The sequence below is a fragment of the Zootermopsis nevadensis genome, unplaced genomic scaffold (assembly GCF_977971745.1).
Source record: "Zootermopsis nevadensis isolate Lab colony 2312 unplaced genomic scaffold, Znev_1.0 Znev_ptg000006l, whole genome shotgun sequence".
Taxonomy (NCBI): domain Eukaryota; kingdom Metazoa; phylum Arthropoda; class Insecta; order Blattodea; family Termopsidae; genus Zootermopsis; species Zootermopsis nevadensis.
In genome coordinates, this window is record NW_028259138.1 from 5,456,757 (window position 1) to 5,474,623 (window position 17,867).

General features: G+C 40.8%; 1 protein-coding gene across 8 annotated transcripts in view; it reads left to right on the top strand.

The window, feature by feature from the left end:
- The window catches only part of LOC110835243 (semaphorin-1A), a 422,598-nt gene that overhangs the window by 53,364 nt on the left and 351,367 nt on the right, over positions 1 to 17,867 (top strand). For 7 of the 8 annotated variants that reach the window (XR_015533825.1, XM_087343592.1, XM_087343596.1 and 4 more), the window contains exon 2: positions 535 to 630. The exons of the other annotated variant lie outside the window; for it this stretch is intronic. The gene's annotated coding sequence lies outside the window, so the exon portion shown is untranslated. The remainder of the gene's footprint in view (positions 1 to 534; positions 631 to 17,867) is intronic. 8 annotated transcript variants of the gene reach the window in all.

Here is a 17,867-nt window from a genome sequence, read left to right on the forward strand (position 1 = left end):
GGAAGCAGAATGTTATTTAACTCGTTCATAAATGCTTTTCGCGGGTCCTTCTTCTGAACCAGATGAAGTTAAACAATCCCTCTCCATTTCTATATTTATATTTATCTGATATCCATTTTTAGGCTCATTTGCAGCCTGAATTTTAGAAATGCTCTTCACTTCTTCCTGATCTGTCTCCGCCCGTCTGTTCTGCTGAACGGATGTTTACGGAAGTTTTAGTAAAATGTGGCAACCTATTTCCAGTTTTGATTAAAATCGGACAACAATAAGTGGTAACGTGATATGTTGCGTTTGTTTGAAACATTTTTCAGCATGGCGAATGTTTAATAAAAATACTAAGCAAAAGTAATTTCTAACTCAGTGCAGTACAGCTGTACTTATACTGAAGTTAGACTTTTGAACGATTATCAATGATAATGATGTAAGAAAATAACAAAGAACGTATTTAGAAAATATCTGAATATATTTTATTGGAATAGTGTACGTCATTCTACGATTAATTGTATGAGGTAATACCCTGTCTCTTGTTTGTAGGGACTGAGAAAACCTCGAATTCTTTCATCGGGATAGCCGACTTCAAGGGCCTAACCTCGGACTCCCCAAGACAGGCGACGGTCCAGCAGTGTGTGTGTACGTATACAAAAATTTTAATACTCATCGGTTTAATGGATCCCTCTAATAGTAGTCCCTGTGTCTCTGTAATGTAACTCCATTATTGTTGGCCTTCACAAGTAAATATTTAGATGTTTGTAAAGTTAGGGCGTTCGAATGTGTAATAATCTTCCCTCCGATTACTCAGTTCAGGAGCGTTTGTAAATAATGCCTCTGTGTAGCGCTGTGTGCTCAACATTATGAACACACGTCTGTCTAAAACACAGTTAGTGCTTACAGCTGACATACATTCGAATCTACCACGATTGGTCGAAATTAAAGCAAGAATGCAAAGGTGTAGTCCAGTTTGCATTACACATATTTTTGAAATACGTTGTTTGCTTAACGGTTGCAATCTGTTTATCTTTAAATAGAATTAAATGTAGTGTGGTGTAACATTTCTCTAAGATCCATTTTAATATTAGGATGGGGGTGGTATGGAGTGGATTCATGTGGCTCAGGATAGGTACCAGTGACGGGTTGTTGTGAACACGGTAATGAACTTTCGGGTTCCATAATTTGTTGGCAATTTCTTGGGCGACTGCTGGCTTCTCAGGAAGGACTCGGCTTCATGGAGAAAGTATAATGTAACCTATTTGGACTTGTTTTGCACATCTCTGTGAACGCACGTTTACAAATCAATCCTCCCGACCGTAACGAAATTATTGTATTTTCTGTGTACTCTTCGTACACGTACCAATCGAATATCCAAGAACTCTCGGGCATCGAATACGCTGTCTATAGAAGTAGGGTCCCTCGTAATTCCTGTCTTATCTGCTCTGTGATTCTGACTTTTATGTCGTGTTATAGAGTCCTTAGGGTTTTCTTGCATACATTATTGTGAATGTTAGGTGAGAAGGCTGCAGCAAGCTTAGGATGGCGTTCGTAAATTTTACAGTGGCGTACTAAGGCTTTAACGACGTGCGTTTAAAACTGGAGCAAATCCAAAATGTTACCTAATACCTTCCACAGACGGTGAATAAAATAATTTCATGCCAGTTATCTTTGTCTACAAACTCCAGGATCGCTGGTTCGAATCTCTTTTCGGGGCGTTAATGTTTTCTCGCATGTTTTGTTTGCTGCACTGTAACGGTGACTGTGAAGGAATGATAGCTGTCCGGAGAGACCTGCCTAGTAATAAATATTCATATAAAACCATTACAGTGGAATAGTAGAACCGGGATAGCAATGTTGGACTACGGACTGGTCGTCCGGAGGTTTGATGTCAGGGAGGACATTTCTCTTGATCACTATTTCCAGGCAGAATTTGGGGTCCAAAGGACATCCGTAGGGAGATCGGATCGTGAAGCTGATCTCTAAATTTCGAGCTTGTCTGAATAGCCTTATTGAATAGAAATGGCAGCACTGTAAAGTTTAAGACCACTGTTTCGGATGTTTGTGAGTGGACGTTTTCGACGTCACTAGGACAGGATATTCCAGCATTAAATGGTTACTCAGACTGTTTGCCTTCTGCATGTCTTGTGTTCTGAAGAAACGAAAGGGCAGATGTCAGAATGTCCTCAATTATAAAACGAAAATGGTTATAAATTATACCTTGCGTGTATATCGTATGTGCACAAAAGAGTCGAAATGAAGCACTTTTAACTGTTTTGTCCACAGAGGTAATATGCGTGTGTGGAACATACAGTATACATCTGCAGTCTTATTCTCGGACAGCGAATTGTGAGTTGTTCGCTGGATCATTCAGATTTCTTGCCTGTTCAGCCTTTAATATTTGTTCTTGAAGCTTACAACGTTTAATTGTATGTAAAATTCGAGGCAAACTGCTGTGCACTTTTTTAAAACTACGTCCATGACGCAGAGCCTTTCCTGGGAGTCTCATAGCCACTCGACACCCCCTCCCCTCCCCTCCCCTCCCCAATCCCCTTATGGAACCCGAAATTCGAAAGAACCCGCCGCCAGTGGATGTCCTGAAGCATTTAAATTCAGGCCACACCCTCCTTTCGTGTTTTTAACAATCGGCTTAATGTAGTCTATCATCCTATCTTCGTCGATTTGCGCATCAAGTTTTTAAAACAAAACTTTCTCATCTCACGTCGTACAAGCCTCTCACTTCGCCCCCTCCACCATTCATTTGATCGCCTTAATCGTATTTTGTGTGGAGAACAAATTATGAAGCTCCATATCTTGCGGTTATCTCCATTCTCATGTTACGTCTTTCCTTTAGGGCCTATTCTTAAAATCTGCTCGATTGTGAGGTGGATACAACTTTCTTAGGCGGACAATTTGTAATTAAAAAACTGTGTGTTGTTTGCTTGTAGTCAATTAACGACGCTGTCAGAACGTGGTGTTAGGATTACTGCAGGAATGAATTAGAAAGAATGCGGAAGGAAATTGATAATTGATGCGCCATCTCAGCCTTTATCTGGAGTGACTGAGGAAAATTACGACAAACCTCAGTCAAGATATCCGATCTCCGGGTTGAAATGTGAACCCGTCACGATCAGTATACGAGTGAGGAGTGCAAACGACTCTACCAGTGAAAATTGGCATTATTTGTACTGGTATTGTTCATTATTCACACATTATTCAATATTCACTGGTGTACATAGCAGCATATGAGTTTACTCCACAGCTCCACGAGTTATATGACGTTTTCGCACGCAAGGGTCTGTGGCCACCTTCTGCGTGTTCCTGCGTTGTAGGCTAGAGATCGCTGTAGAATATACAAGGGTCATTTTTCAACAGCTTAGCCCCCATGAACTGCTGTGGAAAACTGTGTATAATTTAGTATGAACTATGACATATCCTTGTATATGAAACGGTGTTAATCCATTCGGTGAGTTGAGTTTCTGCACACCACGTACTTTATTTAACGTGGTTTTTTTAAAATGCATTTCATATACCGTCAACATAAAACATTGCGTTTTCTTTCAAACGAATAGTCCTATTTGGTAGAGATGTAAGAAGATAAATCTCCTTTGCTTTCTGCTATTCTACTCGCGTCTTCCTCGGTACCCCGAAGGTCAGCAGGAGACAAGAGATCCCTTTATAGGATCGAGTGCACTTTTTGTACTTCAGATTCAAAAGCTGGCCTGGCCTGTGTGAGCTCTGTTTTCCACTGGTTGGTGATGTCGGTTCTGTTCTTTAGCCTGTATTTCGTAACACCGCCGTTACTTAATGAAGTCAGTGGCGCACTGTGTATCCCGTTTGTAAGAATGTTTACAATTTGTGACATATTTCTTAGCTTGCTTTAACCATTTCCATGATAACTTTCCATTGTGCAGAGTCCCGCTTGAGAATATAATAGTACCCTCAGCTAGTCAAGAAATCCCCACTTTTGTGTAACTCAGATTATATTGCCGCATTCGGATGAGCCCGCCACTGGTCATCTTCCTAAGCCAGATGAATCCAGTGTACAGCCTCCCACGTTCCATGCCACAGACAAAACATCTCACCTTCATACACTGACCACCTTTTGTCGGTGACATCAGTACTTTCCATTGAATACTATAGATAGGGTTCAGTTTATTACTATAGTCCAGAGGTTCCCAAACTTTTATACCTTGCGCCCCCTTAAAATATTTCAAAAATTTCACGCCCCCTTCCAGACCAAGTGCAAGCAAACAGATCTGACATAAAATTTAGCTATGAGTATACAGCACTGTAAGACAACTGAACTGCCTCAACCAAGCAAAGGATGTTAAAAATGTTTCTCCATATTTCGTTAAAAAAGTTTTTCATACAAACAACAACAACAACAACAACCCCCCCCCTCCCCCAGAAAACCAGCCCCACATTTTGGGAACCTCTGCTATAATCTATTTATTACTGTGGACTCATACAAAGGGCGGTGCTTATGCAGCATTGAGAGTTAGTATCAGCTTCTGCTTTATTGAGTTATACGTCGAATATGAATAGTGAATTGGACACTACATGCAACGATGCTGTCCTTACTGCTCTAGAATTGCATTTGGCATCGTGTGTCTGTATTGGAAGTTCTTGTACAAATTTGATTTTGCTTCGTATGAGACGATTATCCTATACGCCCTTATATGAACAAGGACAATCAAACTTGCAGACTTACGGAGAGCGTTTTACAATATGTGAGGGACCAGGTTTTCCGCATTCAATTAGTAGGCATCTATTACTTTATAATAATGGTAATACACACCGGGGCGTGAAGCACGCACAGAATTTTTGGAGCCCAAAATCTATTGGGAAGGCTCTCTTTGATGGCCAAAAAGAAGAAACTAAACAGGAAGTAGTCTTTATTGATTGTATCCACTGGTGAGTATTTGTCTCATTGGTGTTTAAACTTAAAAGTTTTGAGGTTATGTTCTTATTTAGTTCAGTCCGGGATATGTTGGAATATATGCTATGTAAGTGTTCCGTGTCCAAAACTGGAGAACTGACGTTCGCAGACCTACCGACATGATTATATGACGCATGCATATCGAATTGGTCACCCCTACACATGAACCAAAGTAGAAAATTTATGTTCTTCTCTGAGCATTGCGTTATTACATGACAGTGTACAATCGCCATGTTGTATAGAAGGCTCACTATTTATGAAAGCAGTATGGTAAACCACACAAGTGGATGAGCAACTACGCAATTCAAATTTGTACGGACATGTGACAGTAGCTTGAATATGAATAGCTTATATTCGTTTCTGGGCACATTTCCTACTGTTCAGTGGATAAAACAGTTATCTTCATTTGTTTGTGTTCATCATCATCATCAGTGGTTGGGCCTTTTGTTTGTGTTTATTTTTGGTGTAATTTGTTGATGCCCGTACAATTCTGTCTAATTGCATGGACGAAAATCCTTCTTGAGATGACAGTAATCGCTTGGCTGGTCAAGAACTTCCTCGCCATTTGTAGAACCCGAAGTTTCATTGCTTAAATCATTATTTCTTATTGCAGACAGGTGCACATAATGCCCAGTTTTCTTTAACAAGATCAATCAGTAGTTAAATTATTGAATACTGCTTGTGTTTGAGTAATCTTAAATTCTGTTGCCATTTACGTGCAATCTGCTAAGTGATCGTCAGATTTACCCTAGTTCATGATTCTTAACTTGGATATCACTCATGTTCTCTCGTTGGTGAATATAAAGATGACTTGATATCTGGGTTGTTAAGCCATGTAGTTTCGTAGAAATTGGAAGACGTTTCAGAGGTGCTTTCTTCGGTTTGTTGATGGCAGCAGCAAACACATCTGAAACGCCGGACAACTTCTACAAGATTAAATTAGGCAGTCAATTTCTGACAGCAATACGCGATGCCAGATACTGACAACATAACGAAACTTTATTTTCTGATATTATACAACTATTTTTCATTGTATAAAATGGCACAGTGTTGAAAAAATCTGCGACAGCTGATAATCCGTGCTTTATACGATGAAAGTTTAATATTACACAGAATATTAAGCTCCTCTATCATCCCTTAAGCCGTCCACGACTGTTTTGTCGATATATTACAGCATGCTATCAGAGGGAACTTTGGGTTACTTTTCCAGGAAGTAAAATGGCCAGAGCGTGAAGCCGAACGCTGACACCGCATCACAATATAGTGCAGTGGCTTAAAACGCGGAAAGCTTTTTCTTTAACCTTGCTACAGTATCAGGCTTAGCCACGCAGTGACAAGGTCCATCTTGGGAAACCAGGAAAATTAGGTCTACATTTTATTACTAGTGTTCTGACACAACGTTGTGACCGCGCAAACTGAGGGAAGAGGGAACTATGCTTGGCTCGTGTTCCTTACAGAGATGTAAAGCTTAGTCCCGAATAGTAAGATTCCCTGTTGGTCTCATCTGCCATTGTTCTGTTTTGTTCTGTCTCCAATTCAGTTTTTCTGTCTTAATTTGGTCTGAAAAAGCAGCCGCTCCTGCCCGCTTTCTGAAATTGAATTATTTTTATGCAAAAAAGAGGGTCTGCCCCGTACGACAAATGCCTGCAGCTACAGTGGCTGCCGTGCGTGCGTGAGGCTTGTTTCTTGTATTCTTACGCCTCTTAAAGCATCATTCCAAGTGCATTCTCGGACTCGGCGAGAGGTGATTTGTCAGTTTTATACTCTGGCCGCTTGTGTGCACGCGAAAAGTCGCAGTAAATGACAAAGCTAAAATGTTCTTTTACTTAAGCATAATGCCATAAAAGCGTATAATTTCCGTGTTAATGCACCCCCACGTATTCTGAATGTGAGCTGTTAGTTTCGCTGTACGGCCGAGTGCTTTTGCCCTTCTGAGAAGTGTCCGATGCCCCTTGTGAAGACGGCTGGGGGAACCAGTTCAGCTGGTCTGGGCGTGTCGGCGAAAATAGAATACTGCCCCTGCCGAGAATTGAACCCTTGTCAGTTTATCGAGTGGTCTGTCTTCAGAGACACCGAAGTGTTGTCTTCTGCGATCGAAGTTCACTGTCTCTATAATTAGATGCATTGCCACGGCCCTCAATCATGTTAGTAAATTTGCAGTCGCGATTAAATGTAAGGAATGATGTGCGCTAGACGTTTGTGCTCAGTGAATAAGGTTCACATTTTAGTATGGAGAACGGAATTATGTAATATAGATTTCACTTCACTACAGCGAGGCGCGAGAAATTCTACAGCAACGTTCTGTATTCTTAAGGTTTAACGACACTCTTCTAACTGCGGTGGTGACGACCAATGGTAAGGGCAAGATGAGTACCATCGGGTAGTAGAGAAGTTTGGAAGGAGGTGGTGACTGTTATACCAGGTATTAATAATGCCGAGAACTGAAACTGCTATCTCCCGAATACAATAAATTCTGGAGTGTTACCACTGCACTAACATGATTGCTGTCTGTCCTTGATATCTCCTTCAGAAACACTGGGTTCGTTTGCGCGAAATGTCTTTAATGTTTGAGTTTCGTTAAAAAAATAACCTTCTGTCGTTCTTTTTTCTCTCTGCTTTCCAATCTTGTTGTTATGAAAATATACAAACGAAGCAAGGTGTTTAAGTTGGAAAGGAAATTCAGCATGAAAATGTAAAACGCTATATTAATTAAAAAAGAGAGAACTTTCAGAAGCTACATACTGAAATTATCTTCATTCAGAGTTGTAGGTCACCATACAAACCACTTTCTGCAGCCCTGTAATGCTGAAGTGAACAGCAGGTTTTTACAGTCATACTCAGCAAGTTGTAAAGAGCCTCCAAGACAGAAACGTAACTTGAATTAGTAAAATGAAAATTACATGTCCTACGAAACAACACCAAAACCACGCAAGTTAGCGCCAATCAGTTAGACTGCGATTTTCTTTATGAGAACTGTTCCAGATTTATGAGATATGAGCTTTTCATGGCGGTGAAGATGTCTGTCGGTCTTCTGGGTGGTAACGCCTTGTGGACTTGTAGGTAGACAGCATTTCGGAGGAACATGCTACTTCCATCTTCAGCCCTGAATATGACAGTATGCTCCGAAACGTTGATGTCTACCTACCAGTCCACACAGCTTTTCTGTTTGATATTTAATTTGGCAGAGTGAGTATGTTTAACCACATACTCACTCTGCGAAATTAAATCCACTTCTCGCCTCAGTTCTTCTCTTGGAATGTAAAGTAAAGTTTGTCCCGCTACGTGCCGTACAGGCGCTTGGAGTGAGTGGAGGTATAGCTCCTCTCTTCCTTGACCTCGGCACTAGATGGGGGTGAGTGGTCAGCATCACGCCCCGGCCGGATTTACCCCCGGGAAAGACCCCGGTACCCATTGTAGAGGAGGCTGGGTGGGCCCCAGAGCCGGTCTGGACGCAGAGGCTAGAGGAAAAATTATTCTTACTTAATTATATGCGTGGGGTCTCTTGAGTGACTCCAGACTAGACATGAAATCTTGGCACACTTATGAGATTGTTATGAAGTCTGGTGATTGACGCAGCAAGCACCTCCGAAACGTCAGTAAACCACACAATGCGCAATAGCCCCGAAGAAAGCCTTCTTCATTCTAACCGTAAGAACCAGATATGTCACTCTATGAACCTGATGATGATTGTATTTGTAATCGAAACATGCAGCTCATCGGCAACCTCACAGACCTGATTTAAAAGGCACAACGGTGTAGTGATGTGACACAAACCGATATACAAAAACCACGATATTTTGAAGTAATGCACAGTAGCCCCACGTTCCTTCCTGCTAACCCATTTGATCCAAATGAGAAGTTACAAATCATTAGTACACAACATACAGGTCCAATCTAGTACAGGCACCCGGCCTGTATATTTTATTCTCTTTATTTGATTTTATTTCTGTGTTCTCTTTTGTTTTTATTTCCTACCACATTTAATCAGAGCGCGTTGAATAACATGCTTTTATTTTATATACGTAATGCAAAGAGTCCAGAAAGCAGCTGGCGATAAGTAGCGCGGAAGAGAAAGACACTGCTTGCTTTTTATCACTTACATCATCCTTCTGTTTTGCTTATTGTCTTGGATGGCCGAATTCCATCTGTTTGAATTGAATTGTTCAGTTGTGTGGAAGTTGAATTTCGGTTGTAAGAAGAAACAATCAGACGAGCTGAAGTTACGTGTCTGGCCTGAGCCCAATGAAGTTTCCGTACTCGAATTCCTTCCATCATGTCTGTGGATTGAACAAAATTCGCTACAGGTTGTTGAGGATCCAGTTAGCGACCGCAAAGTGTTGTGTTGCGCCTAGCGTTACGCTTCGCTTCATTTGAAACCAAAACCTGGGTTCAGTTACCCGTGGGGAGTGACTTATAAAGTGTTTGCATTCTCTGTCGTAGCTGACGTGTAGCCAACAGAGTGATGTATGCGATTCACGTGCGTCTTGCAAGCTGAAGATATGCGCATGCGCTGAAAGATACATCCTACTTGGTCATTTTCTTCTTCGTCAGTTTTCACACACTCAGTTCACTGTCCATTCGATAGAACATGTTTCGGTCCAATATGACTATCATCAGGTTAAGTTCCCTGCTTTTATGTCATTGCACCGGGAGATCCCCCCCCCCACCCATGTAAAGAAATAATGATAAAATTGTTTGTTGAAACTTTTTTCCTCACAGGTTGGTAATTGGCGGATCGTATTAAAACGACCAAGGACAACAATCTTAATATTTGTACTGATTGTGTGGTTTAATTGTGGTGATGGAGTACTGAGAATGTTAGAAATAAGAAAAGGTACAGCAGTGTCAATACTGTTATAAATGGTCAAGCATGATAAGTTACAGCAATATGGCTCCTGATGATGGAAACAGTTGAAACATGCCGCGCTATAACAATATAAAATATTGTTGTTGTGCTGACTGACGTAAGTGTGTATATTTCTATTTGAATGAATTGTAAGTCGTTAAATAAGTTGCCTCAGACACAAAACTCCCATCATAAACACGAGTTTTATAGGAACTTAAATCTAACAGCACGTCACTCGTTTTCAGCATGAAACTTGCCTGTTTTTATTTCTTTTTTCTTTTAACTTGAAACCGAGACCTGACAGGCCACTGCCTGGCAGTAGCAGCCCTAACAGGGCAGCAGGAAGATTTATTTTTGTTTGGTGCCGATAATCTTGTTACACGGCGTAGTGGAAGCCAGCACGAACTTTTCACTTGATGGAAAGTATGCCTTTAAAACATAGATTTCCAAATTTAACATCAACTTTAAAGAGTTTTCACCGGCCCTCATTAAGGTTAATGCTAGACGATTATTAATAACCTAATTTTTGTTTATTTGTCGTTCTGGTAGAGATCTTGTGAGGTTCCGGTCGGCCATTAAAGGTATCCTACCTCTTGTATAAGTCGGGAAACCTCTACAGCAGGGGAGGACCTCTTGAAGGAAGCAGATCGTGACGAATCTGGTAAAACGGATGATGACCGCGAAATGTTATGACAAAGCCGCCCTTATGCCTAAGCACCACGCCCTGGCTGGCTTATTCCTACTGAAACATTCTCGATAAGTATTGAATAGGAGGCTGGGTGTGCTCTTAAGCGAGTCTCAGACACACCCAGATAAGTCGCTTTTCTTGCTGAGAATCGCATCATCTTGTTTACAGGGTTATCAGTATGTAATTGCTTGATCTGCTCCGCAGGACACGGATACATCGCGACAGCTGTGCCTGCAAATTTGGTGGTATATAATAGCAGTGACAAATTTTGTTGAGTAGCGTAGGTAATAAATAAAATAGAAGTGTTGAGAGTTTTTCCTTACTGAGGCTGAGTGTTGTGTGCCGTGTAAAAGCTCTCGGGGGAGGAATTATTGGTTCAAGGTCATTAACTGTGGCGGGGATATATGAACTCACTTCACAGCGTGAAAGACCATTTAGTATGCATCATGCTAGCAGATTGCTGTTTCTTCAATGTGTCTGGTCGCGATGTTGCGTAAACTATAGCATCATGGCCATTTCAAGCATTGTATCGAAACAGCAAGGATATTTGAACGACGGTTTTGATCTGCGTTGCGTGAGCAAACGTTTTAAAAAAGAGTGGTCGGAAAGATATGGTGCCGTAGTAGGGGGACAAAACAAGCACAATATATTATTAAAATTAATGTTAAATAAATAGGCTAGCAGGACGTGGTCTGGAATCATGTGGATGAGGGGTCAGTGACTGGCTGTTGTAACCATTTGAGCAACTGTTAAGTTATCAATGAGGAGTTAGATGCATGGAGTTCGTCATTTCTTCCTCATCGAGTTTGTTAGCACTCGTCCTTCGTATTCAGGAGGTTCCGTTATCAAACGTCTGTCAGGAGACAGGGTATAGTGTTTTTTTCTGGAATCCTTCAAGGCAAATACCGGTAACTTGCATTAGGCCACGGCCGATTCTCCACACGACTTTCTATTTATGTATTCGTTGGCCGTATTGTTCGACGCTCTGTAGTCAGAATTATTGGCAGCGTCGTTAAATAAAGAAAGTAAATATCCCAGTCCGAAAAGCGATTTCTAGTACAGATTTGGAGTTTCAAGATCACAGCGTGCTATGTGGCCAAATTCCATTGAATAGCGTTTAAAACCTTGGTATATTTAATAATTCTGGAAGAAGTTATTGTAAAAATGCCATGGCTCGTCGGTTGCAACACGCAAGATGCTCATAAAACTGTCTTATTCACCAGATAGCATGAGATTAATACACTATGTAGCAGCGTTAGAAAACGAGACAGATTGTTTAAAAACACGAAGGCTGCACAGCTTTTAAAGAATGAATCCATCAAAGTCTGTTCCTGTATGTATATTCCCTGATGGTGGAGGCAGCATGACCTCTGAAACGTTGGTGTACTTGTACCAGACTACACGGCGCAACAACCCAGAAGACAGCGATCTTCAGTGTATCTCGCTATTCCAAACGGGAACCAGAAAGTTTCAACTTTATCCGTGTACGCACTGTATATGTTATATATAACCCTAGCAATAGAAACAACGTCCTTAAATATAGTGTACCATTGTTTAGCGCAGTGTTTCAGATTTATTTAATTTAATTTATTGTTTGAATAAGATCTGCAACCGAAAAATTTGTATTTTTATATACTGTACAGTACTTGCAGTTATTTGACCAGAACAAGATGAGTAGAAGCTCTTTAACTGGATAGCAAGTTGGTGTTGTTGCCTTTATCCAATTATTAATGTTCTCACGAACATTTGTTTTTGTTTCAAAGTGTTTAAACTTTTGGGCATTTCCTGAAACGGTGGATCCCAGATTCTTCTTTTCTCTTCTCTTCTTCTTCTTCTATGGCGCAACACCCCGAAGTCAAGCCTTGGCCTGCTCCCATGTGGGAGGTTTCTTTGTCTTTGAACTGTGCATTTGTGAGTAGTGAGTGACAAGCCCACTGCCTGCCTCTGCACAATTTCTACTCAATCCTGAATTGTCTGCTAGAGCCATCTAGTAGTGGATCAGGAGAGACTTTGGTGAGACCACCGGCTTAACTTCCCCTCCTAAGGAAATTGTGCTACCCTTAAAAATCGACATCGGCCGGGTTTGAACCCGCGAACCTTGGCAGCGAGCACGCTAACCGCTAGTGCACCGAGGGCGACTGGATTTCAGCTTACTGTACCCGAACTTACGCACTGTCTTAATACCGTCGCATTGCCGTTGTCGTTTTTGAAAGACGGACGGAGCGGCAGGCTGGTTAGCGGGCAGTCTGTGCACGAGATCTTCGCAGCGGTCCGGGATGCAATCAACAGAGTGGATGACGTGATAATGTCGGTTATTATTTGTAGTGACGTGGCAGTTTAAAGACACAAACGGCGTATTTAATGTTCACAACACAAAGATCTACACCGAAGGTCAGACTGCTAGTGTATAGCGTTGATATTTTTCGACGCGACGCACAGTCTAAATTAAATATTTTAAGAGTAATTTAGAAATTTGAGTTCAAAATGTTATTTCCTTTTATTGAAATTGTAGCAGTGACATGGGCGTATTCGAAAACTAACCGGACTGAGTTTTTACGTCACCCAGCGTTCCGTTTTGCAAGATGATGCAACACACACAAACAAACAAAATTTAAAATTGACGAACCTTAATTAGTCAGTGAGATTGAGACTTATACCACTTTCTGACTGAACATGTAGTTTATTCTGAGGCAGTAACTCCCATTGGCAGGCCGAAAATTGTTACAGCAAGAGGGCGGGGGTGGAAATTTCATAATTCTGGAACATTCCAACAAGCTAAAGTTTCTGCTAGGGGATGGGCGAACAAAAGCACCGGAGTCGAGATTTCCCTTAACCTCGGTTGCCAACCGTGGTCGGTTCACGTGACCTGAATTTTGAATCTACTCCCCCTCTTATGGAGTCTAGTCTGTAACTTAAGGAAACATGCCGGGGCCTGATCCACGGACATTTCTGATCTAGAGGCATCACAGTGCAAGGTTTGGGGCCCCTGCGTCTGTATGTACTCGTCTCAATAGATAAGGTTTTCCCAATAATATTGACCGAACTCTGGATAGCGAAGTTTTGAACGCGAATTTCAGGACCCAGTCTGCTGGTTTTTTATAGGTTTCTTTGAAGGCGAAGTTAATCTAAATAGCATTTTAAAAAATCTAGTCCCTTCCTCAAAGAAAACAATACGTCTCCATTATAGATGTCAGTTTATTAATGTTGCTTAGAGTTTAATCTTTATCTATTCTGAGAATCATCCAAATAATATTCAGTGAGTGTTATACCTGATTATACATATAGTTACCACTCTGTTTTAAAGGGTTAATGATTCTCATCAACATCGGAGTTAAACTTCGAATGACAAATTTTGGGATTAATGTAGATTTGAGTCTGTAGGAGGATACAGAGAAACTGCTATGGCCCTCTTATCAATAAAAGTATTCCGAAGAATAAATTTAATTTCATGGATTATTGTAATAAACACATAAGTATAACTGGGTTTTGAGAACAAAGTGCTGATGAAAATACTGACACATATTCCAGGTTCTCACGGCGACGATTATGAATATGGCTGTCTTCTGGTTTGTTACGTCGTGTAGACAGTCAAAGTTTACAGATGTTTCAGAGGTGCTTACTGCCTCTGAAACGTCGGCAAACTTCTAGAAGACTGTTCGGCTCAACAGCCCATAAGAGCCATTATCATTGGTCAACTTGTTGATCAAATAAGGATGAAGCGATAGTTGAACCTGTATCCCGCGTGGGGGGACGATGAGAAATGCGTATGAAGTTTTAATTGGATATCCGTAACTTCAGACTCACCGCCATGAAAACCTCAAATCCTACTGAGAAATTCTGGTCGCTTCTTACCACGACCAACTACCAATTAAGCTACGCGTACTTTGTTTTACTGACTTTCTTTTGTTCTGCTTTAAGAATCAGACAACAAGTGAGCCGCGTGTCTGGGAATTTCCTCCTGGTAACCAGTATTATGTCTTCACCTGCCCAGTTTGTGTTTGCTTCCACTCTATGGTCATCCTGAACCTGGTATTCTTTTTGTTAACTGCGAAAGGGACGGATTTGCTGTGTAAATAAAATAGGGGATTTAAAAGTGACGCTGCTTGTTCTCCTCCAGGCTTGCCATGGGTTTAAGAAGAAAGGAGTCAGGTAGATTTAAGTGTACCGTTACTATTGCCTGCTTAGTGAATCGAAGTGCAGACTGTGGTTTTTCTAACCAAGGAAGTGTACAAGCTGTGACGAAATTTGCAGCAGCATGAAACGGGAATTACACCGCTTAGTGACTTGCGGACAAGAAAATAATGGCTGCAACCTGATGTTTGTTTCTATTGAAATATACATCTTACAGGATTAGCTTCAGTAGCCAGACTCAATCCCAATTAAAATTGTCTTAGTTTATTTGTTCTTGTATTGGTTGTTCTGTGTTCCTACCTTTGATGTATTATTTTCTCTCGCCCATCGAACATAATCCAACATTAAAGTTTTACGGCAGTGTGTTGAACTTGTTTTAAAGTTTGTAATTTTTGTGCAGTTCAGAACCGAATATTCAATGTGATTTTAAAGCTTAGTGGCAGTGGTCTAATGGAATATGCAAAATTCGAAGAAGATCCTTCCATAATGAAACCAAAAATATTTTTACATTAGGTAAAACTAAAGTCACCGCACGATGCCTGTTCCCGAAAATCCTTGTTAGACAGTAAGCGTAAAATTTCGTGGTTCCAAACCAGCAAGTGACGGAGAGACATGAAATAGTGGGAGCGTGGCAAAAACTAACACTAATGTTTTTTTTCGTATTTATTAATTCTATACATTAAAATGTATTCTGGCTTGTTGCGCCGTGTAGACTGGTAGAAGTTTACCGACGTTTCAGAGGTCCTTGCTGCCTCCATTATCAGGGCGATGAGTGAGCATCCCTGATGATGAAGGCAGCAAGGAATTCTGAAACGTTGGTAAGCTTTTACCAGACTACACACAGTGCAACAATCCAGAAAACTCAGACTCCCTTAACTCTCTTTTCCAATAATGTCAACATTTCACATATCGCTTTTTACCGTTCCTGAGAGTTCTCAAGAACGTAACCCGTGGGGAAGACAAGGGTGTGCTGTACAGCGATCACGAATAGGAACAAGCAGCCGATTAATTCAACGGAGGCCAAGCCACTGGGGGTCCGCAGTGGCCGCGCGGTCTGAGGCGTGGGGCTTGGTCGCTGGGACCGTGGGTTCGAATCTCACTCAAGCCATGGATGTTTGTCCGCGTTTTTCTGTGTTGTGCTGTCCTGTGTACAGGTAGAGGCCTTGCGACGGACCGATCCCTCGTCCAAGGAGTCCTACCGAATGTCTATAGATCAAAGCCAACGAAAAAGTTGGGACCCGCAGTGCTCAGGCACTTGAAGAACGGGTCGTTCCCAGTATCCCAAGCCACTAGGAATGGAACAATTAGATACTAGTTATATTGTTAACACCGTTATGTTTCTGTAATAAATGATGAGTTAATATAATTGCATTTCCCATAAAGTGTGATGAATTGCCGTAAACGATTCTTCTTTGTACATTTTCGCCGTATTATTTCTTTTTTATTTTGCTTTTCGATCTGCTGTCTAAAAACAAAAATATGAAATGATTCAAAACTTAATTTTGCTGTTGTTTCGTATGAGTTGAATCATGGCTTCTCAGTCTCAGTAATGCAAAGGATTGGGCCAATTGGCTGACTCTTGCGATATCAATCTACGGGTTCGATAAAAGGCGTAGAATCTTCTGACTGACTGAGCGATTCTTGATTTCTCAAGATGAACTGTACTTCATGGACCTAAGCAGTGTCCTGCCATTTAAATGTTCCATTATTTGTGTACGTATGAAGAGGTGCGAAGTCGTTTAGCCAAGGTTCTGGAATTTAGATTATAACAGTTTTGTGACATGCGCAGTAGGATGACTCAGCGGCGCAGGGTTTTATGCGCATATGAAAGCCCTACAATAACCCGCCGTAACAAAATGATTCACCTGGTAAGATGCTCGTTTAAACGTTCCTGTTAATTCCCTTAACCCAAATATACTAGCAGTAAAATATCAGAATAGTCTCCGATTTCACATATTCTAGCCATCCTAGAATTTGCTTTTCCTGAAATGCCGTCGAATCCTGTTTCTTATGATAACCTCTACATAGGAGTGTTGGTGTTTTAACACGCCCGAGGAATGCATAGTAGGAAACATCGGCTTTGGATTGTGTGAATTTATAAGAATGTTGTCTCACGATAAGCGTGTTTGCATGGGATAGTAACGAGGAAAACTAAATTCAGCACGGCAAAGAATTTGTCGAATATTCTGTGCACTTTGGACTTATATCTTCTTTGTGGTAGTTAAAGCGATTGGTAGTTATTTGTGCGCGCTTGCTTGCTAGATTGGTGATATTGTAAACCTTTGAAGTTCAACTAAATAACTTTTAAAAATCCAGTTTCCACCTCAGAGAAAACAGCACGTCTCTGTTACGGAAGTCGAATGGTTAATATTGTTTTAGGAAATAATTTATATCTATTCTGATAATCATATGACACCCATAAATTCACTATATTGGCATGAAGCAAGGTTACTGGATGTTAAAGCAGGTGGACATATAATTACCACTGAATTTTAACAAGAGAATTTGTGGACTTAAGAAATAGGATATATGCAGCGAATGGAGGAAACTGCTTAACGATGGTTTTGACGTAAATACGTCTATAAGGAAGGGTCATTCGGCAAAAAAGTGCAACGAAAAAGGGGAACGAAAAATTGTAACAATGGTTACCTAGATAACGTCGTCTGTTTACTCGGCATTACCTTACCTTACCTTACAGTACATTACATTTCATTACATTACATTCATCTACCACAGAGCCATCTTAAGCGTAACTAATTCAAGTTGATTAAGCAATGTTTTAATCAAACTTATCTCAATTTTAAAGCATGTATAAAGGAAATATTTAGAATAAAGCCAATATATAAAATTCCTTTCCGTATAGACGTATTTACGTCAAATTCTCCGGAACCGTGGTTCCGCTGACAAGTTTTTATTATTCGAATCATTCGAAAATTGTTGGCGTGATGAACTAAATAAGATAGGCGAGTCATGTACCATGCAGGGAGATTATAAAATCGTGCAAAGGTTTTGACGGAAAATCTTAAAGGAAGATATTGCACGGGGGACATACGCATTGATGGGATGTCATTATTTTGTCGATTTTTGATTAACAAATTTCAGCATGTCATTAAAGTGGGATGTAGTCTGTCTCCCATTTAAAGTAACTGTGTATTTCGACCTACTACGACAGGTCAAAACACTGGGAATACATTTTCGACCAAACCATGTACATATCAATATGATTGTGCGAGATGTTCTCTGCAGTAGCAGAGTTCTCTGTTCCCCCATGCAAG